This window comes from Nannospalax galili, unplaced genomic scaffold, assembly GCF_000622305.1.
Source record: "Nannospalax galili isolate Female #2095 unplaced genomic scaffold, S.galili_v1.0 scaffold1005, whole genome shotgun sequence".
Lineage (NCBI taxonomy): Eukaryota > Metazoa > Chordata > Mammalia > Rodentia > Spalacidae > Nannospalax > Nannospalax galili.
This window is the reverse complement of record NW_008353008.1, coordinates 850,012-875,398: the sequence shown is the minus strand read 5'-3', so window position 1 is coordinate 875,398 and position 25,387 is coordinate 850,012. Positions and strand designations below refer to the sequence as shown.

The 25,387-nt window shown below is 42.4% G+C and overlaps 1 protein-coding gene and 1 pseudogene across 2 annotated transcripts in view; both read left to right on the top strand.

Moving 5' to 3' along the window:
- The first annotated feature begins 7,218 nt into the window (after positions 1–7,218).
- LOC103747729 lies at positions 7,219–7,940 on the top strand (annotated as a pseudogene).
- A 7,552-nt stretch (positions 7,941–15,492) lies between these two features.
- Mtfr1 (mitochondrial fission regulator 1) overlaps positions 15,493–25,387 on the top strand; it is a 73,013-nt gene continuing 63,118 nt past the window's right edge. Inside the window, exon 1 of one of the 2 annotated variants that reach the window (XM_008850262.3) lies at positions 15,493–15,642. The gene's annotated coding sequence lies outside the window, so the exon portion shown is untranslated. Of the gene's footprint in view, positions 15,732–25,387 lie in introns of both variants that reach the window. The other variant, XM_017802515.2, reaches the window with a different exon arrangement.

Below are 25,387 nucleotides of genomic sequence, written 5' to 3'. Positions count from 1 at the left end.
GAAGGAAATCAATCCTTCCCCTCAAAGAATTGTAGTCTAAGGAGCTCAAGGAGCAGCAGTTTCTGAAAATTTTTTTTTAATTTTTAATAACTATATACATGATTAGAAGAATCATTTTGTTATAGATTTAACATATTCGGTAACACACTCCAGAGCAAGAGTACATCTCTTTAAGTGGCTATAAGTTTCTAGGTTCCCAGTTGAATTAATACAGTTATACACTATTGAACTCATTTACCACCTTTGCCTCTTACAATCTTTCTGCCCCTTCTTCTGCAATGACCTCTGAGCCTTGGGAGGCAGAAGTTCGATATACGTGTCCTATTCAGGGATAAGCACACTGCAGCCTCTTGCTGCACATGCATCTCTAATCTGTATGTATCTGATTATTACTAGTCATAATCGGTTGCACTTGGATCCTTGGTGTCTGTGTATGTCTATAAAGTCATCGGGTTTCTGAAACTTTGAGATCAGATGATCCTTTTTCTTTTTACAGGTTTTAATTATGTTTAATTTTCTTGAACGTGTATATTGTGTGTTGAGATTCATGCTCTCTGCCCTATTCTCCTACTTTCTTTTCTCACCCCTCCTATTAGACCTTTGATTCCCTAGGCAATTTCCCTTCTGCTTTCATGTCACATATGCACACATGATTTTATAAGATTATATAAAACCAAAAATCTTTGAAGTATTTGTGTTCATTTTTCTCTTGAAATAAATATTAATGATTATTAAAAAAAACGTAGGAACCACAAATGAGAGAAAACATGGTATTTGTCTCTCTGAGACTGGCTTAATTCATTTAACATGATGTGTCCATTCTCCTGCAATTAATATAACTTCATTTTTTGGCTGAAAAATTCCATTGTGTTTATAGACCACATTTTATTTAGCTAGTTTAGTTCCATACAGTGATTGTGAATAGTGAATAGTGCTGTAATAAACATTGATGTGCAAGTATCTCTGTGGTATGTTGCCTTGAACTCCTTCAGGTAAATACCCAGAACTGGCATAGTGAGTTATATGGTAGATCTATTTCTAATTTATTGAGAAACCTCCATTCTGATTTCCATAGATGTCAGACTGGTTTACACTCCCAGTATAAGGGTTCCCTATTGTCCACATCCTTGTCAGCATTTGCTTTCTTAATGGATGGCATTCTGACTGGAGTAGGAAAGAATCTCAAAATTGTTCTCATTTGCATTTCTCTGATGACTAGTAAGGTTGAATATTTTTCATAGGTTTGTTGGTCACTTGTATTTCATATTTTATAGACTGTTCATTTCCTTTTAGTGATTAGATTATTTCCCCATTTTTAATTTTTATTTATTTATTTTTTTTGGTCTTTTTTGAGACAGGGTCTCCCAGTAGCCCCAGCTGGCCTGGAACTCACTATGTAGACCAGGCTGGCCTTGAACTCACAGAGATCCACCTGCCTCTGCCTCCTGAGTGCTGGGACTAAAGGCGTGCACCACCATGCCTGGCTATTTATTTTTTAAATATTTTATTTATTATTTTTATTTTATGTGTATGCATAAAATTGCCTGCATGTAGGTAAGCGTGTCTGTGTCATGCAATACCCACAGAGGACAGAAGAGGCTGTTGGATCCCCTGGAACTGGAGTTACAGACAGTTGTTAGCTGCCATGTGGGTGCTGGGATTCAAACCAGGGTCTTCTGCAAGAACAGTCAGTGTTCTTGTCCACTAAGCCATCTCTTCAGCCCCGATTAGGTTATTTTCTTGTTCAGTTGTTTGAGTTATTTGTATATTCTAGATATTAACCCTCTGTGAAATGCATAGCTGACAAAGATGTTCTGTCCTGTAGGCTGACTTTTCATTTAGTCAACTATTCCCTTTGCTAGGTAGAAGACTTAATTTCACGAGGTCCTATTTGTCAGTTGTTAACCTTCTTTCCTGAGCTACTAGGGCCCTTTTTCAGAAAGTCCTTTCCCATGCCTATGTTTTGAAACTTTTTCCCCACCTATTCCTCTGATAGTTTCAGAGTTTCAGGTGTTAAGGTCTTTGATCCATTTGGAGTTGACTTTTGTACAGTGACATTAGGATCTAGTCTCGTTCTTCTATATATTGATATCCAATTTCCCAGGTGAAAGAAGCTGTTTCCTCTGATGTGAATTTTTTGGTGTTAAGAATCAGGTGACTATAGCTGTTTGGATCTTTCATTCTGTTCCATTAGTCTGTATCTTTTTTGTGCCAGTGTCATGCAGTTTTTGTTATTATAGTTCTGTAATATAACTTGAAATCAGGTGTGGTGTTACCTTTGGCATTACTCTTTTTGCTCAGGATTGCTTTGGCTTTATGAGGTCTTTTGTTTTTCCAAATAAACTTTAAGATTTCATTTTCTTCTGTCCTCTGAAGAATGGCTTTGGAATTTTTTATTATTGTGTGCAAGCACACATGTGTATGTGATGTGTATGTGGGCCCATGCATGCTATGCTTGTGGAGGTCAGAGTACAACTTTGTGGAGTGAGTTGTCTTTTCTCCCTTCTTTTTGCCCCCTTTTCTGAAATGGTCCCTGAGCTGTGAGTGGGTGAGGTTTACTATAGGAGTCCTATCTAAGGACACACACTCTGCAGTCTCATTCTCTTAAAACTTGACCAGTGTGCATCACACTATTGTGTAAGGAAGCTTCACTGGTGATAGTTGTGGGATGCACTAGTATTCTCTCCAACTCCTGTTCGGCTATGTTCCATGAGCCTTAGGTGTAAAGGTTCCACTGTCGCTCTGTCACCTAGGGCTGCGCATCTTGCAGACATATATTCTCTGTGTGTAACCCCTTGTGGAACTCTGTAATAGCCTCTATCTGTTGCAGAAAGAGGCTTTTGAATTAGAGGTGTATGGTACACTTGCTTGTAAATATAAGGATCCATATTTAGCATAAGAAATTTCATTTGTCTGGAGATACGATAGATAGGGTTTTCTCTAGGATCTATGACCTCTCCAACCCTGTATATTTGGCTATAATTACAGTGCCACCCATGAATTCCCTCCCATTGAGAGTTCTTTAAATACAATTAGATAGTTGTTGATTACCCACCAGATAACAGTACCACTACTACCCCAATAGAGGTAGTTTGCTGTGCCAGTCTTTGTGGTTATTGTATCTTTAGAGCTGGGTTGGGCTGTTGGTTGATTTTCTCCCTTAGCAGCTTGCAGCAAGCACTTTTTTTTTTTTTTTTTTACCACTGAGCGCTCTCTCCTGACCTGCTTTGTAATTTTGATAAGGATTATATTGAATCTTTAGGTTACCTTTGATAAACCATTTTTTACCATATTGATTCTTCCAATCCTTAAGGATAGGGATAATCTTTCCATTCTTCTACTGTCTTCTTCAGTTTCTTTTGAGTATTTAAAGTCACATTAATTACTTTTCTTTTGCTATGATAAGACACCATGACCAAAGCAACTTATAGAAGGAAGAGTTTATTTAGCTTACAGTTCCAAGGGTAAGGTCCATAATGATGGGGAAGGCATAGTGGAAGGAGGTGGCCAGAACAAAAAGCTGAGCCATCACATCTTTAAGCAGAGAGCAATTAGAAATCTGGCAAGACTTAAGAACTCTCAGACTGAAGGGCTGGAGAGATGGCTCAGCAGTTAAGAACACCAGGTTCGAGTCCCAGTACCTACATGATGGCTAACAACCATCAGTAACTCCAGTTCCAGGGGATCCAATGCCCTCTTCTGACCTCTGAGGGCATTGCATTGCATAGGCGCACTTAAACTCTTGCAGGCAATATACTCAAATACATAAAAAAAATAAAGATAATAAATAAAAAAATTTTAAAAGAACTCTTAAAGGCCATGTCCAGTGATGGACTTCCTCTGACATGGCCACATCTCCTAAAACCTCCCAAAACAGCCACCAGCTGGGGACAAAATGTCCAAATGCTTGGAGCCTGTGAGAGGACATTCTCATTCAAACCACCACAGAAGTTTAAAAGTTTTCATTGGAGAGGCCTTTGGCTTCTTTGATTAGATATATTTAATTAAGCACTTGTTTGTTGGTTTCTTTGTTGAGGCAATTGTGGCTGTGGTTGTTTCCCTGGTTTCTTCCCCAGCACGTCAAACAACACTTTTGTGACTCCCTGTACTTTGGTAGGCTGAGGCAAGAGGATCAGAAGTTCAAGGCCATCCTTGGTTACATAGTGACTAGTCTGGGCTACTGGAGACTTTTTGAGTATACATGACATATGTAGTCACAAATTCTAGTCATAAGTTCTGTGTATTATCAAAAATGTAGAGTTTAAAGCATATAAAATATAAATTGTTAAATTATGAGAAATTAATATGGAAACTCTGACTAGCCATCTAGATGAAAATAAATTTGGATTTATATGTCCTTTTCCTAAAATTTCCAGATAAATTAAAACTCAAATTTTGAAGATCACATAATTTTTCTTTTTCTCAGATAACATCTGTGTAGACCAGGCTGGGCTTGAACTTGTAATACGCCTCCCAGGTGCTGAGATTACAAGCATACTCTACCCATCTGGCCCTTGAGGACTACATATGCAACCTAGATGGGGGGCAGGAAGAGTAATTTAAGACTGGAACTGCAGAAATTATAAGAAAAAAATACACATATTTGGCTTGTTTAAAAAAACAATTTGGGGGCTGGAGAGATGGCTTAGTGGTTAAGAGCACTGGCTGCTCTTGCAGACTACCCAGGTTTGGTTCACAGCACCCAAATGGCAGCTAACAACCATCCAAAACTCCAGTTCCAGGGGATCTGACACCCTCTTCTGGCCTCCATGGGCATTTCATGCATATGGTGCACCTTCATACAAGCAGACAAAACACTCACAACACATAAAATAAATAATGTAAAAAAAAATTTTTTTTTGTTGCCGTTGTTTTTTGAAACAGGGTTTCTCTGTAGCCCTAGTTAGCCTGGAACTCACTATGTAGCCAGACTGGCCTTGAACTCTCAGAGATTCACCTGCCTCTGCCTCCTGAGTACTGGGATTAAAGGCGTGCACCACCACACCTGGCCAATAATGTTAAAAATTTTTAAATACTTGGGCATGGTAATGCATGCCTTTAATCCCAGCACTTGGGAGGCGGAGGCAGAGGCAGGTGGATCTCTGTGAGTTCAAGGCCAGCCTGGTCTTCATAGTGAGTTCCAGGTCAGCTGGAGCTACAGAGAGACCCTGTCTCAAAAAGACAAAAAAAAAATTTTTTTAAATAAAAATGCAATTTTGCTGGGCCTTGTGGCATATACTGATCATTCCAACACTCAGGAGGAGGAGGAAGCAGGGATATCATGTCAGGAGTTCTAGTAAAGCCTGGGCTACAATGAGAACACATCTCAAAAAAACAGTTGGGCCAGCAGATGGTTCACAGTAAAGGCTAATTTGGATCCCTGGCATGCGTGTGTATTAGTTAATTCTCTGTTGCTGTGATAAAACAACATGACCAAAATCCACTTAGAGGAGAAAAAGGTTTATTTTAGCTTACAGTACCAGAGGGAGTACAGTCAACATGGCAGGGAAGGCATGGCAGAGGGAGCATGAGGCAGGCCTGGTAGTTAGGAAGCAAAGAAAGAGAGAATAGGAAGTGTGGCCAGGCTATAAAGCCTCAAAGCCCTCCAGCAAGGCTCCACCTCCCGAAGGTTCCATAACCTTCCCAAACAGTGTCACCAACTGGGGATGATGTGTTCAAATACCTAAGCCTATGGGGGTCATTTTTCATGCAGTCCACATATCAGGTAAAGGTATGGTAAGAACTGACTCCACAAGGTTATCCTCTGTCCTCCAAACAAGCACTGTGGTATCTGTGCCCTCCATACACCAGTAATAAATAAAAATTTAAAAGCAATTTTAAAAATATTTTTATTATTTTTATTTTATGTGTATGAGCGTATTGCAGTCATGCAGTGCTGAGGAGGTCAGAAGAGGGCTTCGGATTTCCCTGGAACTGGAGTTAAGGACGGTTTGTAACCACCATGTGGGTGCTGGGACTTGGACCTGGGTCCTCTACAAGAGCCGTCAGTGCTCTTAACCACTGAGCCATCTCTCCAGCCCCAACAAAAGTAATTTTACTAGGTGTGGTGATGCATACTTGTAATCCCAAAACTAGGGAGATGGAAGCAGAAGGATAGGAGTTCAAAGCCAGCCAGTGTCCAAAGAAACGGGAGAAGGTGGAGCTAACTGGGAGGGTAAGCGCACTTCCCACCAAGCCTGAAGGCCTGAGTTAATTCCTGGCACCCACGTGGTGGAAGGAGAGAATTGATTCCCACAAGTTGCCCTCTGATCTCCACATAAAATCAAATTTTAAATTTTTTTAAAGCAATTTTAGTGGCTAGGATGCAGCTCAGTGGAAAAGCACTTCCCTAGCATAGGCAGGTCCCTAGACGTCATCCTTAGCATGACAAATAAAATACCCCAAATTTAATTACATTTATTTATTCATGTGCATATGCATGTGCTCTCTTGCACACATATTACAGCATGGGTATGGAAGCCAGAGGGCAACTTGCAGGAGTTGTTTTCTCCTTCCACTGGGGATCAAATTCAGGCTGTTAGGCCTGGTGGCAAGCACCTTTACTGATGAGCCATCTCACCAGCCCCCAAATCAAAATTTTTTTAATGTGAAAAAATTTGTAAGTGGGGAGAGGCTCACAGTCAATTAATGGTTGCTGGGGAAGGGAGAGCCATTTTCTTTGTAGCCTCTACAAGTTGCCCAAAATCCTGAAAGTAACCCTAATTAAACTCACTGGTTCATCAAATAAAGAAAAAAAGACATGAATGTACAATGATAACTAGTTAGGAAGAGAATGGGAGCAACAGGAGGAAGAGGGCAAGAGAAGGTAATGAGGGATGAACTGTCAAATATTTTATTTGCATGCATGAAAATAGAATGCAACCCATCACTACTATAATTAATAAATGCTAATAAAAGCTTTTTATAATTTTTATTTTGTGTGTGTGTATGAGTGTATTGCCCGTATGCATGTAAGTGCACCCATGCTCTGCAATGCCCACAGAGGTCAGATGAGGGCATCAGATTCCCTGGAATTGGAGTTACAGACAATTGTTAGCCTCCACATGGGTGCTGGGAACTGAAACTGGGTCCTCTGCAAGAACAGCCAGTGCTTTTAAATGCTGAGCCCCTTTCTCCCCAGCCCCTTTTTAAAATATTTTATTTTTATTATTTTTTTAATAAAAACTTTTTTAAGGAGCCAGGCCATGGAATGGAGCCATGGCCAGTATGGTGGTAGCAGGCAGACTGGCCATTGCTGCTGTGGGATTTGCAGACCCTGTTTTACAAGCCATGAAGCAGGTGGAGCATTAAGTAAAACGAGTTTTTGAAAGTCTACCAAAATCTGCTTTTCAGTGTGTATTAGTCACTTTTCTGTTGCTGTGATAGAAATACTGACCCAAGCAATTTATAGAAGGAAGAGTTTATTTGAGCTTACAGTTCCAGGGAAATGACAGTCTGTCATGGCAGGGAGGCATGGTGGCTGGAGCAGGAGCAGCAGAAGCTAAGCTCTCACATCATTACACAGGCACAGGAAGCAAGGGAGCGACTGGAGATCTGGCAAGGCTTAAGAACTCTCTAAGCCCACCCCCAGTGACCTGCTTCCTCCAGGATAGCCACACCTTCTAAAACCTCCCAAAACAGTGCCATCATCTAGGGACAAAATATCCAAATACCTAGAGCCTATGGGGACATTTTAATTCAAACCATCACACAGTGGTAGCTACTACAGAGGTGGGTTTGAACCCAAAATGATCAAACAGGAGACAGCGTTAATATTAGGTGTGAGTCCTATTGCCAATAAAGGGGAGATTAGACATGCTCATCAATGAATAACACTCTTAAATCATCCAGACAAAGGAGAATGTCCTCACATAGCAGCCAAAATCAATAAAGCTAAAGATTTAATAGAAAGTCAAGCTAAAAATGAAGTAAATGTATGATGAATTTTAAAAAACAGGGGCTGGGGAGATGGCTCAGGGTGGTTAAGAACATGTGCAGTTCTTCCAGAGGACTGGGGTTTGATTCCCATCACCCACATAGTGGCTAACAACCATCCACAACTCCAGTTCCAGGTGATTTGACATCCTCTTCTGGCCTCTGGACATTGCATACAAGTGCACATAATATACTTAGATACATGCAGGCAAAACACTATTCATACATATAAAATAAAATAATAGCCGGGCATGGTGGTGCACACCTTTAATCCCAGCACTGGGGAGGCAAAGGCAGGCGGAGGAGGCAGAGGCAGGTGGATTTCTGTGAGTTCGAGGCCAGCCTGGTCTCCATGGTGAATCCAGGACAGCTGGGGCTACAGGGAGACCCTGTCTCAAAAAGACCAAAATAATAATAATAATAATAAATATTTTTAAAAGACCTTTTTTAAATGCATAAGCAGTGTCAAGAGACAAGAACTTTGACTGTAATTTGCAGCCTCATAGGCAAGCAGAGACAAAAAGGGAATAAACAATCCTATAATATTTGTCAAGAAATGAAAATTGGCATTTAGTAAAGAAAAAACTTCTGTGGTCAATAAACATGAAAGACATATTTAAACTCACTTATACAATGAGAATACAATTCAATATAAGAATGAGAATGATGCCTTGAACCTGATCACACTGGCAAAAACAAATTCTTCCAATGATACTAGCAGGATGATGAGGAAGGGGACTCCCATATATATTCATGGAAATGTAAATAAGTAAAGCATCTTTTGAAAAAGGGTTACAGCCAACTGTGGGGACCCATGCCTTTAATTCCAGCACTTGGGAGGAAGAGACAGGCAGATCTTTATGAGTTTGAGGCCAGTCTGCATAGCAAGTTCCAGGCTAACCAAGGCTACATAATGAGACCCGGTCTCAAAAATAAATAAGTAGACAACAAAATCTATTCTAGAAAATACTAAATTTTCACCCAGCATTTAGGACCCAAGATTCTAAGGATTCTGGGGTTGGAGAGATGGCTCAGTGGTTAAGAGCACTGACTGCTCTTGCAGAAGACCTGGGTTCCATTCCCAGCACCCACATGGCAGCTACAAACCATCCTTAACTCCAGTTCCGACGCCCTATTCTGACCTCCAAAGCATTGCACAGCACAGGTGCACTCACATACATGCAAGTAATACACTCATACACATAAAATAAAAATAATAGATAAAATATATATAAAAGAATCTAAGGATTCTGGGGCTGGAAAGATGGTTCAGGGGTTAAGAGCACATAGTGATTTTGCAGAGAACCCCAGTTTGGTTGGTTACACCTGCCTTTAACTCTAGAGCCAGGAGGATCCAACACCCTCTTCTGGCCTCCATGGGCACCCGCATAAATGTGTACATGCCCATGCATAGACACACATACATATAACTTAAAAATAATGATAATAAATCTTAAAAATAATATAAAATTCTAAGGCTCGAGAGGACCCTCAATCCAGGCCAATGCCATTGTTCTTAGTTGCCCACCAGAACTAGATGGTAGGACCCTATTGCTGAAGATACTACACACGTTGGTTGTGGGACAGAGAAATCTATGTATGAACTGAGCTGTAAGCTTCTTTCCTGTTGGCTAGTGTTCAGAGTGCTAGAAGGTACTATGCAGACCACTGGGAGAGAAAAGTCATCAGCAGTATTACCCATCTGTGAGCTACAATACCAACCTCTGAGGCAAGGTGTGCCCATTGTTACAAAGGTGGCATGACTGTTATAGGGAGACCAACTACTTTCTGATTGACTTCGAGGTTCCATAGGAGGAATTTGTGACTAAAACTGTAAACTAGGAAAGTGGAGATACAACTTATTACTATAATTTTGCTAAATGCACTTGGTGTCAAACTGCCTTCTATTTATGCTTACACCTATAAATTAGTTCCTCTCTTGGCCTTGGTCCAGAGTTACTTCCCTTTGCAGTGGGCAGTGGTTAATGCAGACTCATAACTGGTTGAACTTCTGAGAATGTTGACTACTCAGCTCTAAATGGGTGTCTATCTCACCCTCTCCATTTCCTTCTCAACATTTTCAAGAGGGGGCAGAAAGACTGTAAGAGCCAGAAGATGGAGAGGAGAGCTGTGAAATGCTGTCTTCTGGACATGACATGACCGTCGCACTCATGAACTCACAGAAGTCCTGATTACCTGCAGAAGACCTGAATAAGATGGAGCATATCAACATTCTAGCATGAATGGAGAGGGGCTCAAAAAGCTGCAAGCCTCTGTAAGAAGCTATTGGCAGCTGATGGTTGCTGGGGAAGGAGTAATTATTTTCTTTAGTGGTGTAGGCATTGTTAAGTGCTCCAGTAAATAACCCCTGCCTATGTTCATCCAAGCAACCCTAATTAAACTCAGGTCACCAAGAGAAAAGAAGCAAAGATTAGACAGGAAGCTGCTGAGCTATCAATGTGTGAAGCCAGCCTCCATGTGCCTGAAATCTAATTCTTCCAGCTTGTCCCCAACTCCCAAAGCTTCCACAACCTTCCATAACAGTATCACCAGCTGGGAACCAAGTGTTCAAATACATGAGCCTTTAGGGGATATTTCACATGCAGACCATAACAGATTCATGTGCAGCATTATGGGAGGTAGATGATGGAGGAGGGCCCAGTTGGAAGAATTAGGTCATTAGGGGTATGCTCTTGGGGGCCATATCATACCCTAGCCCCTTATATTCACTTTTTCTTCCTATCATGATATGAGCTGCTTCCTGACCACATGGGATTGAACCACCAAAACAGCCAAAATATTACCAATGGTAGAAGTCTGGGCCAGGGATTTCTAGGTTCTTGGCCTCCTATTCAAAGGAGGCCAGAAGAAGGTGTTGCATCCCCTGGAACTGGAGTTGTGGACCGTTGTTAGCTACCACGTGGGTACTGGGAATCGAACTCTGGTCCTCTGGAAGAACAGCAAGTGTTTTTCACAGCTGTGCCATCTCTCCAGCCCCCTCTTGATTTTTTTGAACTAGGGTCTCGTTTTAAAGTCCTGGATGACATAGAACTTGCTATGTGGACTAGGCTGACCTCAAATTTTCGGTAACCTACCTTCCTTTACCTCCCAAGTTTTGAGATTACAGGCATACACCATCACACCCAGCTTTGGATCTTTTTGTTGTTATTGTTTTGTTTTTTTGTTTTTGTAGTTTTGAACTCCGTGCCTTACACATACTAGGCAAATGCTCTGTCACTGTGCCCTAGCTTCTAGCCTCCATTGTCTTGAGACAGGGTCTCACAAATGACTAGTTATCCTTGAATTCACTCTGTATTCCAGGAAGGCTTGAACTTGTGATTCTCTTTCCTTCTCCTGGCCTGACTAGATACAGATATTATCTGTCACTAAGCACTGATCTGAGAAGAATAAAGGTTTTAAGGCTCAGAACAATCAATATTCCCAAAGTCAAATGATGACATCAAAATAGCTCAACAATTTGTTATTAGGCCTCATGATAGGAGTATTAATTTGGGTTGAGATATCACTAAGGCAGATTGAAATCTTTTTTAAAAATATTTTATTTTTATTTTATGTGTATGAGTGTATTGCCTGCATGTATGTGAGTGAACCCGTGTCATGCAATGCTGTGGAGGTCAGAAGAGGGCTTCGGATTCCCCTGGAACTGGAGTTAAGGATGGTTTGTAGCTGCCATGTGGGTGCTGGGAATTAAACCACAGTCCTCTGCAAGAGCAGTCAGTGCTGTTAACCACTGAGCCATCTCTCCAGGCCTGGAAGATTAAAATCTTAACTTCTTCCAACAGTATCCATCTTAGAGATTAAAGAGCTTTGAAGCCAATAATCACTGCACTGACTCTGGCCTTCAGTTAAAGAATGTCAGTTCTCCAATTAGTCTTGACAGGGCCAGCCTGTAGCTTACTGTTTCCCAGACACATGCCACCTCTACCTGTATTGAAATACCTGTGGACATCCCATTTTCCTATCCAAATGTCCTTGGATATTCAGCAGGTTTTCCTAGATTCTAACCCAGGACCTCTTAAGACTAATTTTACTGTGTTACATTTTTATAGAGAGGCAATCAGAGCTGGGGGAAAAAGAAGAACAAGAGGAAATGGGACTTGATTTCTAGGAAAAGACCACATGCAAATAATCTGTATTATCAAATGAGACTGTCATTAAATTTGACATGAGAGACAGGCAGGCTAATGTGAACATTTGTCTGTTCCTATTTTACTAACCACTGGATCACAAGTACACATTATTGTCCTTCACGGTGACTTTTTTTTGGGCCTTTGTGACAAATTGACCTTAGCATTTGACAAATGTTACACAATAAATCCTCAAGGATTCTCTGAGGTAGCCTCTATTCCTACTAAAGAGGTTAGGAAATTGAGACCGGGGAGGCTGATTAGCTTACTCAAAGCCACACAGAAGGTCAGGGCAGAGGTATAGTTTGAACATGTGTTTAATGACTCCAATGTCTTTCTCTTCCTCTTTTTTTTTTTTTTTTTTACATTTATTTGTGTGTGTGTGTGTATGTGTGTGTGTGTGTGTGTGTCTGTTTGTCTGTGTTTGTGTGAGAGTGCATCTGTCTGTCAGTGTGGATATGAGTTGCTCCTCTTTCTCTGCTATGTAGGTCCCAGAGATGGAACTCGGGTTGTCAGACTTGGTAACAAGTGAGTTAACCCACTAAGCCATCTCCCCCCAGCCTCCGTAAGTCAAAGACATTTTCCAAGACAACATAGTAAGCAACCTTTTATTCATTTTCCGCTCTTCAATGAATACTCCAAATAGCAGATGAAGTTTCAGTTATTCAGGATTCTGCCAGAAAAGCTGAAGTATTTATTTGGGTTAAAAATTCCAGAATCAAATGTACTAAAGCAAAAACAAAGTCCATTTTCTTCTAATACCCCCAAGTGACTTGCCCTAAAACTTCAACATTTAGTTACCAATTTATGATTTTTGTGGAAGAGAAACTGCATTCATTATCTAGTACTTTTAGTCCTTCCTTCCTTCCTTTCCTTCCTTCCTTCCTTCCTTCCTTCCTTCCTTCCTTCCTTCCTTCTTTCTTCTCTCTCTCCTCTCTCTCTCTTTTTTTTTTAAAGACAGGGTGTCCCTGTAGCCCCAGCTGGCCTAGAACTCACTATGTAGACTAGGCTGGCCTCAAACTCACAGAGATCAGCCTGTCTCTACCTCTCAAGTGCTGGGATTAAAGGCGTGTGCTACCATGCCTGGCTCATTATCTATTACTTTCTATCAATTTACTACAAACTGTATCAGATTAACACAATAATAATTTATTCTCTCCTAGTCTGTGTACATGGGAAGCCCACTTGAGCTTACTGGGAGCATCTGGCTTGGGCTCTCACAAGGCTCTAACAGAGGTGTCAGCCGTGGCGCGGTGATCTCAATGCTTCAGCAACAGGATCTTTTTGCAAGCTCAAGTTACATGGCTTTCAGCAGGATTTAGTTTCCCACAGACTGATGGATCCGGCTTCATTGCTGGCTATTGTCCAGAAACGCCTCTCATTTTCTTGCCACGTGGGTAGCTCATAGTGACCCTGGCTTCCTTCAGAGTGAGCAAAGGAGAGACCAAGAGCAAGCACGCCATAATCTAGTTTTAGAATTAACATCCTCTTGCTCCGTTCTGCTCATTAGAAGCAAGTTACTAACTCCAGTCAGTATTGGAGGAAAAGATGTTATACAAGGAGGCAGGGCTCACTGGGGAACCCTCAGAGGATGCCTCTTAACAAAGATGTAAACAAAGAATTACTAAACATGGACAGGGCTGGAGAAGATGGTTCAGTGGACAAGAGTACTTGCAAAGCATCCCACTTACAGTTTCAAAAGTGTGATGACTGCAGACTTTCCCCTGGATTAGTTTCTGACTTAACATGTTTCAAATCCTTTCTCCTTCATCAACCACATGGTTCTGATACCAGGTGCTGAGCAATGTTCATGGGCAATGTTAATGGGTTCTTTGTGTCACAACACTGAGTGAAATAGTATGGTGCTTGGTCAGGAAAATTCTTGGAAGCTATTCCATAATTGGGAAAAATAACAATAATTTACGATGAAAATGGCTCAGTTTTGATTCAACTCTCCTTCTCCAGATCATCAAAAATCCAGGGCCACACCAGGGCACTCAGGATTAAGGGAGTATGAAAAAGGGAGGTTAGAAAAAAAACAAAACAAAACGAAACCCAAAACAGGTTTAAACAATCTCCATTTGAGGGGTGCTTTCAGATACCCTCCTTTTTAAAACATAGAAGATAACAGAGGACCATGTGGTCTCAGCACTAGAATCTCCCCTTGGGTCTTGGAAACAGCCAGTGACCAGAAGCCCTGAAACAACTCTTAGCTTAGTAGTAGATCCTATCAATATCTCCAAAGCGAGGGACCTTTGCTGGGAATGCCACTGCCCTGTCCTCTCTGGTTCAGTTCAGTAGTTACCTTTTCATTAAGCCTCAGACCAAGCACTCCCTCCTCCCTAAAGTGTTCTCATAGCCACCCCACCCCAGGCTTGGTCATGGCTCTCAGGCCCTTTTATACTTACATTATAACTTTTGATCACATGTTAACTTTGTGTCCTTATCGCCCTGGTACCTTGTAGGCTCACCCAGGGTGTGGTTCAACGCTTAAAAAGAAGTCTTTGTACTGTCACAGTGGGCCTCCAACAAGCCCTTGTTGAGTAATTGAATTAAAGCTCTTGATGAAAGAGGAAAGGCCTAGCCAGGAGGAACTTGAGCCACCCAGACTAGAACACCAGTGCTCAAGTGCCAGCCCACGGACTTGGGAATCATCTATAGTGGGAGGGTAAGAGAGACAGCTTATCATTATTATTATTATATTATTATTATTGACAGGGTCTCATGTAGCCCAGGCTGGCCTCTAACTCCTGATTCTTTAGCTTCCATCTCCTAAATTCTGGGATTATAGGCATGTGGCACCACGTCCAGCTATCAGCAGCCTCTTGAAATTCTGATAGGCTTTCTCCTATATATTGTTTTATCGCGCCTACACACATTACCATGCTGGTTATGGCTTCGACATGGACAGATCACATTTTCATGACAAAGCTATTTGAAATTTAGAGCGTCTTAGAATATTCAGGTACTTAAAACGTACGTGCCAGATTGTGAGACGGTGGAACTAAAGACTGGAATCTACAATCTTTAATCATTTTGAGCAATCCCGCACTCCTACTCCGGCAGAACAGAAACACCCCGGATGTGAAGTCCTAAAAGCGAGATCTGCGGGGCGAGCACGAATCCCACCGAGCTTGAGATGAAAATGGCTCGACCCAAGCTGTGAGGATCAAGACTCGCAGCTTTCCAACGGACGCACACCTAAGGATACTTACCGAGTGTGGGTCTTCCCACACCCCCAGGCGTGACGTCTACAAACAAAAGTATTTCCCGGGGAGGAGCACCGAAGACACAAAGCGAGGTCCTCCCGAAAGCACACGCCCCCTCATGGGGTCTGCGCACGCGCGCAGCCCTAGTTGAAAGACCGCCGGGGCTGCTCCGGTAGGCCGCCCGTCCTTCTGCCCCGGCTCCCTGGGCCCGCCCCCGAGCCGGAGCGGACATCTCATTGATCAGATTAGGCCGGCTCGGGGCGGGGATTGGCTGATTGGCATAAAGCTGTGGGCCAGCCAGTCTGGAAGGCTGAGGAGCTGGGGAAGGTTCCTGCTGTCGTGCGGCCGAGGTGAGTGGGGCCTGGATGCGGAAAAGCGGTTGGCGAGGGCAATATGGCTGTGACTCCGAGCCTGACGGCGGTGGGAGACCGGGGTGCGGGTGAGAGCGGAACGCGGCGCGGGCAGGCGGGTGTGTGGTGGGCTCCGCGGGTTGGAGGGAGGCCGGGTGGCCGCGGGAGCTGGGCGCGGAGGCAGCCGGGCAGCTTTGCCCAACCCAGCTGCTCCACGCCGTGCGCCGCCGCTGGCTCCTTCCCCTGTGGTCGGGAGGAGTCGTGGTCGCTTTCCGCGCTGGCCGCTAGGCGGCGATTCCCGGGTGCTGCGGCCTTTCCTTGGATCCGGGAGGAGCGCGAGGCCGCCCTGGACGTTCAACCTCCTCCACCTGGCCGATGTTCCCTGTCGCTGATGGCGCGCGGCCCAGAACTTTGTTCTAACATGCGCAGAGTTAGACATTGAGCTGACAGTCTGGAGAACTCGGGCTGCCACCCAGAGCAGTCCCTTTCACCTAGTTACTTTGAGATTCATGTCTTTATGACTCCGCCCTGATCAGCAGTCAAACTAACCACTTTTTCCCTATGTAGACCAGTCTGCCTCCAAATCGTATGTAGTTGAGGATGACCTAGAACTAATAATCCTTACTTGAGCCACTACACCCAACGAAATAATAAAAATAGACACTTGGAAATTATATGAAATTAAAATTTTAGCGCCTGTACGTAAGCTTTAATTTTGGAGACAGTGTCTCTCTTAGCCCAGGCTGTTCTGGAATGTACTACACAGGCTGGGCTGTCCTGGAACTCTAGGTGATCCTCCTGCCTCAGCCTCCCAAATGCTGAGATCACAGGTCCAAGTCACCACACCCAACACCATAAATAATCTTTTACTGGAATCCAGTTACACTCGTTTATTTACATAGTGTTTGTGGCTGCTTTTACACCACAATCTTATCTTCAAAGAAGTTATGACAGAGACTTAAAAGATTTAGTGTCCAATGGGATATCTAATAGCCTGGCAGCCCTTATCCTCCCCTCTGTAGTCTCTCTTTGGAGATAAGGTCCCACTGTGTAGGGCTTGCAAGGTGATATATAGACCAGGCTGGTGTGAACTTCTCTAGTGTTAGGATTACAGGTATGCACCACTACTTCCAGCACTTTTTCTTTCTTTTTTGGGCACAGGGTCTTGCTAAGTATTCCAGGCTGCCCTGGAACTTGCTGTGTTGCCCAGACTGGCCTCAAACTCACTGCCCTGCCTTATTTTCTAGAATGCAGAGTGATGTGTGCCACAAGGCATGGCTGACTTTTTTGCTTCTTAGTGTATAAGCATGTTATAGTCATCCATTGTTACATAAAGTTTCAAATAGATTTTTGTTACCTTTTCAGAAATAATTTAAAACCTGGTTTGGTGGTGAAGGCCTTTAATCCCAGCACCCAGGAGTCAGAGGCAGGTGGATCTCGGATCTCTGTGAGCTCGAGGCCAGCCTGGTCTCCATATTGAATCCAGGCTAGCTGTGGCTACAAGGAGACCCTGTGTCAAAAAGACTAATAATAATAGTAAAATTTTTGCTACATTTATTTTGTGCGTACACAGAAGACTTACAAGAGTTGATTCTTTTCCTTATTCCACATGGGTCCCCTGAGGATCAGATTTGTGTGGTCATGCTTGGCTGTAGACACTGAGCTATTTCATTGGAGCACTTACCTTTCTTGAAAGCAGGGTGGCTAGTAAAATAAAATATTCTGTCAGCTGGTAGAGCACTCTCCACATCTGTTTAGGGACCAGAATATGCCATCTTATTTATGATACTTAGGTTGTCAGCAGTCAAACTCAAAACTAGGCATTTATGGGAAGTGGCATTCTAGCATTAAGGATCATAAAATCGGGGCTGGAGAGATGACTCATCAGGTAAGCGTACTGGCTACTCAGGACCCAGGTCTGATTCTAAGCACCCACATGGTCACTAACAGCTGTCCATAACTCCAGTTCCAGAGGATCCAACACCCTTTTCTGGCCTCTGGGGGCACTGCACCCATGTAGTATACTTATATACATACAAGCAAAACACCCATACACATAAAATAAAATATAACAAAATCTAACTTTTTAAAGGTTAAAAAATCCATATGGGTAGGGCAGGAGAGATGGCTCGGTGGTTAAGAGCACTTTCTACTCTTGCAGAGGGCCTGGGTTTGGTTCTCAGCACCTACATGGCAGTTCTCAACTGTGCATGGTGCTGCATACCTCTAATTCCAGCACTTAGGAGGCTGACATAGGGATATCATGAAGAGTTTGAGGGGCCAGCCTAAGCTACATAGGCAAATCCTGTTAAAACAAAAGCCAAAGGTGACAAAATTTAAAAATAAGTGTGATGGCTAATTCTGGGTGTCAACTTGACTGGATCTGGGATTAACTGAAATGAGAGAGATCTTCTTGATTGGATCATGTGAAACTGGAGGACACACCCTGAGTGTGGGTGTTGCCTTCTGATGGCAGCTCATATAAAAGGCCATGGCAGAGGAGAACGCCTGGCTTCTTGCTACTTGCCTTCTCTCTCGCTGGTGAGTTCGTCTTGCTGCTGTAGACTAAAGACTAGCCCATCTTTTGGAATTCATCAGACCTTCAGTGCTAGATTGGGACGACTGAGACACACAGCCTCATGGACTGAGTGACTATGGATTCTCAGCCTCTCCAGTGCTAGATTGGGACGACTGAGACACACAGCCTCATGGACTGAGTGACTGTGGATTCTCAGCCTCTCCAGTGTGGTGCAGCCATTGTTGGACTACTCAGACTCTATCCTGTGAGCTAATCTGATAAATCCATATACATACATATATATATATGTATGTATATATGTATATATTTATTATATCAGTTCTGTTTCTAGAGAACCCTGACACACAATAAGCAAGAATGAAATTAAGTTGAAAATAATAGTATAGCTTATAGGATTTATTCAAAATTTGGTATATTAATGTTTATTAATCCATACATAAGTTCCACATTAGAGTAATTTTTAGGTCTCTACTTAGATTTTATTTATGGAGTGTGTGTGTATTTTAGATAAGGTCTTACCATGTGGTCTGTGATAACTCTAAACTCCCGATTATTTTGTGTGAACCTCTCAGGTCTTGGAATTACAGGTGTCAGCCACCAACCCTGACTCATTTTCTTAACTTTTAAGGTGTTACTGGCCTTTAAAAAATGACAAAAGTAAGGTAGGTGTGATGGTTCACATCTGTAATCCCAGCTTGGGGTGCTGGAACTCGAACCTGGGTCCTCTGCAAGAGCAGCCAGTGCTCTCAACTGCTGAGCCGTTTCTCCAGCCCCCCATTATAAATTTTTTAAAAAGTATTTAATCCCAGCTCATGGGAGGCAGAGGTAGGTGAATCTCTGTCTCCAAAAACAAACAAAACCCAAAAGAACAAAAATAAGTGGAGCACTTAAATTCATTGTATAAGACTGCTTAAAGTTACAAAAATGCTTCAAAAAAGTACCTAAGTCATCCATTATAGGATTAAACTGTTTCTCATATACAGACCTTTAGTTTTAAGTGGAAACAGAATCTCTCTTGCTAACTTTTATTATATATAAAGTAACCTCTAATATGTCCTTCAGGGCTGGAGAGATGGCTCATTGGGTAAAGGTGCTTGCCACCAAGCCCGACAGTCCAATTCCTGGAACCCATATGATGGAAGGAAAGAACTGACTCCCATTCTTGCAAGTTATTGTCTGACCTTCACTGTATGCCATGGCACCCCCTCCCCATTCACAAATAAATAATCAAAAACCATTTTTTAATATCCTTAAAAAATTAATCTCTAAGTACTATTGACTTGAAAACTTTTGTTTTAGTAGCTTTGGCCAGTTTCTTGTTGTTGAGAAGTAATAGAGGTCATGAGATTACTCGGTCAGTGTAGACTGAGCAAAACATCAGAGTCTGTGCTGGGTACTGGGAAGGCAGCAATATACTTTTTTGTGGACATACAAGAATTTATTTCAAATTGCTGCTAGTAACTTGCACCCTTAGGTTGAATATGCCTTACTCTAAAGTGATGGTGGAAAGCTATGACAAAGTATCAACTAGACCAGTGTGATGAGACTTATATTTTAAACTTTAAATTAAAAAAGTACATTAGGGAAGCTGGGCATGGTGGCGCACACCTTTAGTCCCAGCACTTGGGAGGCAGAGACAGGCGGATCTTTGTGAGTTCAGGTCAGCTGGGACTACAGGGAGACCCTGTCTCAAAAAGACAAAACAAAAAAAAAACAAGCAAAAAACCCAGGTGTGTCTCATAACTCCAACTCACAGGGATATGAAGCCCTCTTCTGGCCGCCATGCCCAAAGGCACATGCACCCACTCCTATACATACAAATAAAATTACAAAAACAAAACAGAATCTGTTCATTTAGCCCAGCCTAGTTATGAACCCTATGTAGCCCATATGTTGTTCTTGCCTCAGACTTCCAAATGCAGGGGTTATAGGTATGTTTACTCATACTTAGCTTTCTTAGGGCCCTCAAACAAAAACAATCCATATACCCTGTATGATAAGGAAAAATGAAGTATACTTTTGAAATATGGGGACAAAACCGCAGGAAGGATATGCTCTTAAAGGACAGCAACTTTCAATTAGTAAGTTGTTACTTTTTGCATTGTGTTTGGCACCAGAATGGGGACTGTCATTTGAGTAGTAAGGAAACATTCTCCATTCTCTTAGTACTCTGAGATAGCATTCTGATAGTCTGTTTTGCTACTGGAGAGGGTCTCAAGGGTGTCCTGTGGCTCATTTTTCAAGTTCTTTGTGTTTGGAACAAAGAATTGAGCAAGACACATGTTACTGGGGCATCAGGGCTTCCTTTGCAGGTTCTTAGTCTGATTGATAAAATTCATAAACAGACTCAGAAGGAAGCTGAAGAACCATTTTATTAGTTTGGACAGGCATGCTATAAATTCTGGCAACTGCTGGGAGGAAGGAGAGAAAGGCATGCTGTTAGAGTTAAAGGTAGGCAAAGGAGGTCTGCAGGCAGCTATAGAAAAGGGTACTGGGATTCATAGAAAGCAAGGAAGCAAGCATGCTTAGGATTTTGGACAGTATCCAAAGAGAGAGAGAAAGGGGAAAGGAAAAGTTAGGCTTTTGATTTAGAATTAAGAAAAAAGCAGACAGACTTGGCAGTGAAGATCCATATAGGATCAGCAGCACCCAAAGAGGGGCACCTGAGATGTATAAATACATTATCTCTAAAGGTGAAAAGTGTCTCACTCTTATCTTAGCATATCTTCAGGTGAATCAGATTTCCTGAGGGTGCTCTTCTGGTTGGGTGATTGACAGGCTTAGGTGGATCAACTCTTATGGAAAGGGATAGTAGTGTGCAATATTGGAGCAGATCATGTATTCTGGCCCATTCTTTTGACCAGGAGGAGGTAGCTTTTGCTGATATTTCTACCTTCTTAAACGTGAATGGGATGTAGGGTCCAAAGTTCATCATGGGGGAAGGGTCTTGAATGGCCTACAAAGCCTGTGAATGCTTGTCTGACTGCTTAACAGTTTAGTTAGCCAAAATGACTAAGGTTACAATTGTAATCTTAGGCATTTTCTTTAAAATGAGTTATACTCCTCTCATGATATAAAGATAGTCATTTTGTTGAGTAGTTCTGAAAAACCTTGTAAAAATAAGATTCATCATACTTTCGTGACTTTAAAATTTGGCAGCATTTTAAATCTGACAAGCTTGTCTTTACTGCTAACACAGCTATCATGTGAATATTGCTGTTAATCTCAAAAACAGACATTGCAGTAATTGAATATGTTACATTTTTTTGACTACTGTAAATTTTATTTAATTTTGTGTGGTGTTTATGTATACAGATACATGTCTGGTGTCTTCCTCCATTGTTCTCCACCTAATGTTTTTGAGACAGAACCTCTTCCTGAACTAATTTGGCAAGGCTGACTGGCCAGTGAGCTCCTGGAATCCACTTTTCTCTGCCCCCATAGTGCAGATTACAGGGTTACACCTTGCCTGGAACTTTTGTATGGGGGCTGGGGATCTGACCTCAGGTCTTTATGTTTACTTGAAACTCAGAAAAAGCTAGATGCAATGTCTCTCATGCCAGCACTCCTATTGCAGGCCGAGATGGGAGGGGGAGGCAGGAGAATCCCTGAAACTGGCAGGCCAGCTAGCCTGGAGTACTCAGCAGCAGTAACAAGAGAGACCCTGTCTCAGTAAGGTGGAAGGAGAAGACCAACTGACTTCCCAGAGTTCACTGACCTCTACGTGTGTGCCTACACTCACATACCCACATACAATAATTAAAAAGTACCACACACAGGGCTGGAGAGATGGCTCAGAGGTTAAGAACACTGGTTGTTCTTGCAGAAGACCTGGGTTTGAATCCCAGCACCCTCATGGCAGCTAACAACTGTAACTCCAGTCCCAGGGGATCCGACAGCCTCTTCTGTCCTCCATGGGCATTGCACAACATAGGTGCACTTACCTACATGCAGACAATACATGCATACACATAAAATTAAGAAAAAAATGTACCACGCACACAATATTTAAAAAGTGATCCTTATTCATTAACTTGGTGCAGGTTTACAAGATTTATTGTACGTTGCCAAATCTGCAGTTAAAAAAAGGAAAGCAAGCCAATGTGTAGCTGTCAACTCTTCAGAATATTAAGGAATTGAATATTTTCTTTATTATTGTTATTATTTTATGAGTGTATTGCCTGCATGTGTGTAAGTGCATCTGTGCTGTGCAGTGCCCGTGGAGGACAGAAGAGGGCGTTGGAATTAGGGATGGATGTTAGCCACCATGTGGGTGCTGGGAACCAAACCTGGGTCCTCTGCAAGAGCAGCCAGTGCTCTTAACCACTGAGCCATCTCTCCAGCCCCAGAAATTAAATATTTTCAAGATTTAGCTTTAGGGTTAAGAAACTGTAGGTCTTAAAAATTTTTTGTCATTTCTTTTTATTTCATTTTGTTATTTTTTAAGATAGGGTCTCTAGCCCAGGCTTGGCTTGAACTTGCCTCTGCCTCTAAGTGGTGCCATGCTGTTTTGTACCTAAGTACTTGGCAACCAGAACTTCATACAAAACTGAACTAAGTGAATAAGAATGTCGGAAAACCCCTGTTTACTGTCTGGCTAAACAACAGAACCAAAAGATACAAAACATACACAATGATGTACAAATGCCAAGTCTCTTGAAAGTAGTTTATAAATTTAACTGGTTTACAGATTTAACTGAATCCTAAATCAAATGATAAATACGTCAAAACTCTATAACTGGTTTCTACAAAACCAGTCATTAGTGTATATTACTTAGGCATAATAATGGGTTTCACTATTTGTTTACATGGACATCATTTTGATTATATTTACTTTTCATTACCCGTTCTCACTGCCCCCCCCATCCCCCTCCTCTTTCCAACCAGTCCTCCTTCCATTGCCATTTCTTTCTTTTTTTTTGGACGGGGCGGGGGGTTACACACTGAGTTTTACAGGAGCTTGGATGAAGGGTTATTTACAGAATCCTGAGCACTTTACCAGTTGCTACACCAGCTGAAGAAAATGTGTCTCCCTTCCCTAGCAATCATTAACTTTATATCCCCTGGGAGAGATGGGGCCCTGTAACAGAATGTTGAGGGGCCTAATCTTGTGCAAATCTTGTGCTGATAATTACAGTTGCTGAGAGTTGCCGAGTGCATGCCCTGTTTGACAGTGTTTTGCTGCACTCTACCCCTTCCTTGGGCTCTTTTTTTCTTTGTCTTTTTTTTTTTTTTTTTTTTTTAAACGTGTATGAGTGTTTTGCCTGCATGTATGTAAGTGCACCATGTGCATGCAATGCCTGCAGAAGTCAGTATAAGGCATTGAATCCCTGGAACTGGAGTTACAGATGGTTGTCAGATGCCATGTGGATATTGGGAACTGAACCTGGGTTCTCTGCGAGAGCAGTCAGTGCTCTTAACCCTGAGCCAGCTCTCTAACCCTCTTCCTTGGGCTCTTCTTTCTGCCTCCTCCAATTTTTTCTGAGTTTTTGTTGTTTGAAACAGCAGGGTTTTGTTATGTATCCCTCACCCACAGCAGTCCTCTACATCTCTTTAGCCTTTAGAATGCTAGAATTACTGACAAGTACAGCCATTTGTAGTTCTGGGTTTCTTTTTAAAGTGCTTAGTAATTCTAGTACTCAGCCCGAGGCAGGATGATCATGAGTTTAAGGCCATCTTGGATTACAGTTTTCAAGTCATCTTAATGTTACATTGTATAACTCTTGACTCAAAAAAACAAAGCCAACAACAAAAAAACACACCAATTGGAGAGATGGCTCAGTGGTTACGAGCACTGGTTGCTCTTGCACAGGACCTGGGTTTGGTTCCCAGCACCCACATGGTGGCTAACAACCATCTGTAACTCCGGTTGTAGCAGATTCAGCACCTTCTTTTGGACTCCATGGGCATTGCATGAATGGCAAAACAAAACACAAAATAAAAATAAATTTTAAAAAACCTCATAGGAATCTGCTTTTAAAAGTTGCATTTATGGGCTGGAGAGCTGGTTAATCAGTTAGAGTGCTTACTGCTCTCTCAGAGCAGAGTTCAGATCCCAGGACTCATACCAGGTGGCTCACAAAGGACTGTAACTCCAGCTCCAAGAGACCCAGTGCCCCTTTGTAGCCTCCATGGGCATATACTCATATAAATAAAATAATAAATCTTTAAAAATATTACATTTATAAGCCGGGCATGGTGGTACATGCTTTTAATCCCAGCATTCAGAAGGCAAAGGCAGGCAGATCTCTGTGAGTTCAAGGCCAGCCTGGTCTATATAATGAGTTCCAGGCCAGCTGGGGCTACTGGGAGACCCTGTCTCAAAAAAAAAACAACCAAACATTTATTTAATTTATTTTTGTTCTTGTGTGTGTGCACATGTGCATGTGTAGGCACGCTTGACACAGTGCTCATGTGGTGGTCAGAGGATAACTTGTAGGAGTCAGGTTTGTCCATTTACAGTGTGAGTCAAGAGATTGAATTCAGGTGATCAGGCTTGTCAGCAGGCACTGTCATCCCCCAAGCCCTCTTACTGGCCCTAAGAATTTATGTTTGAATACAACTTTGGTATATAAAAAACCTATTACTGGGGCTGGGGAGATAGCTTAGTAAAGTGCTTGCCAGGCAAGTAAGTATGATGACCAGAGTTTGATCCTCAGAACCTACTTGAAAATGCTGGGTGTGGTGGCACATGCCTTTAAGCCTAGCACTCAGGAAGCAGAGGCAGGTTGATCTCTGTGAGATGGAGGCCAGCTGGAGCTATGTGGAAATCCTGTCTCAAACAAACAAAAAAACAAGGTGGATGGCTCCTTTGGAACAATCCAAAGTTGTCCTCTGGCCTCCACACACACATGCACATCCCATGTTCCCAAGCACACATAAATGTGCACACACAGACACAAGAAATGCTATTACTAGTGCAAATGGGACTAATTTAGTTAAGGAATAATATAAAGAATACTAGATTGAGTCAAGTTTTCTGATAGGACTAGTGTTAGGTTAAAAAGTTGGGATGGAGAGGTGGCGGATGGAGAGCACAAGTGGATGGATGAGGCACCGAGGCACAGATGGAATTCTTAGCGGGATACAGATTTATTTCACACGGGGCATCTTTCCCTCGGGGAAGCGAAAGATGTCAGCGAAGGGAAAGATGTCAGGGAAGGGAAGGGAAGGGAAGAGAAGGGAAGGGAAGGGAAGGGAAGGGAA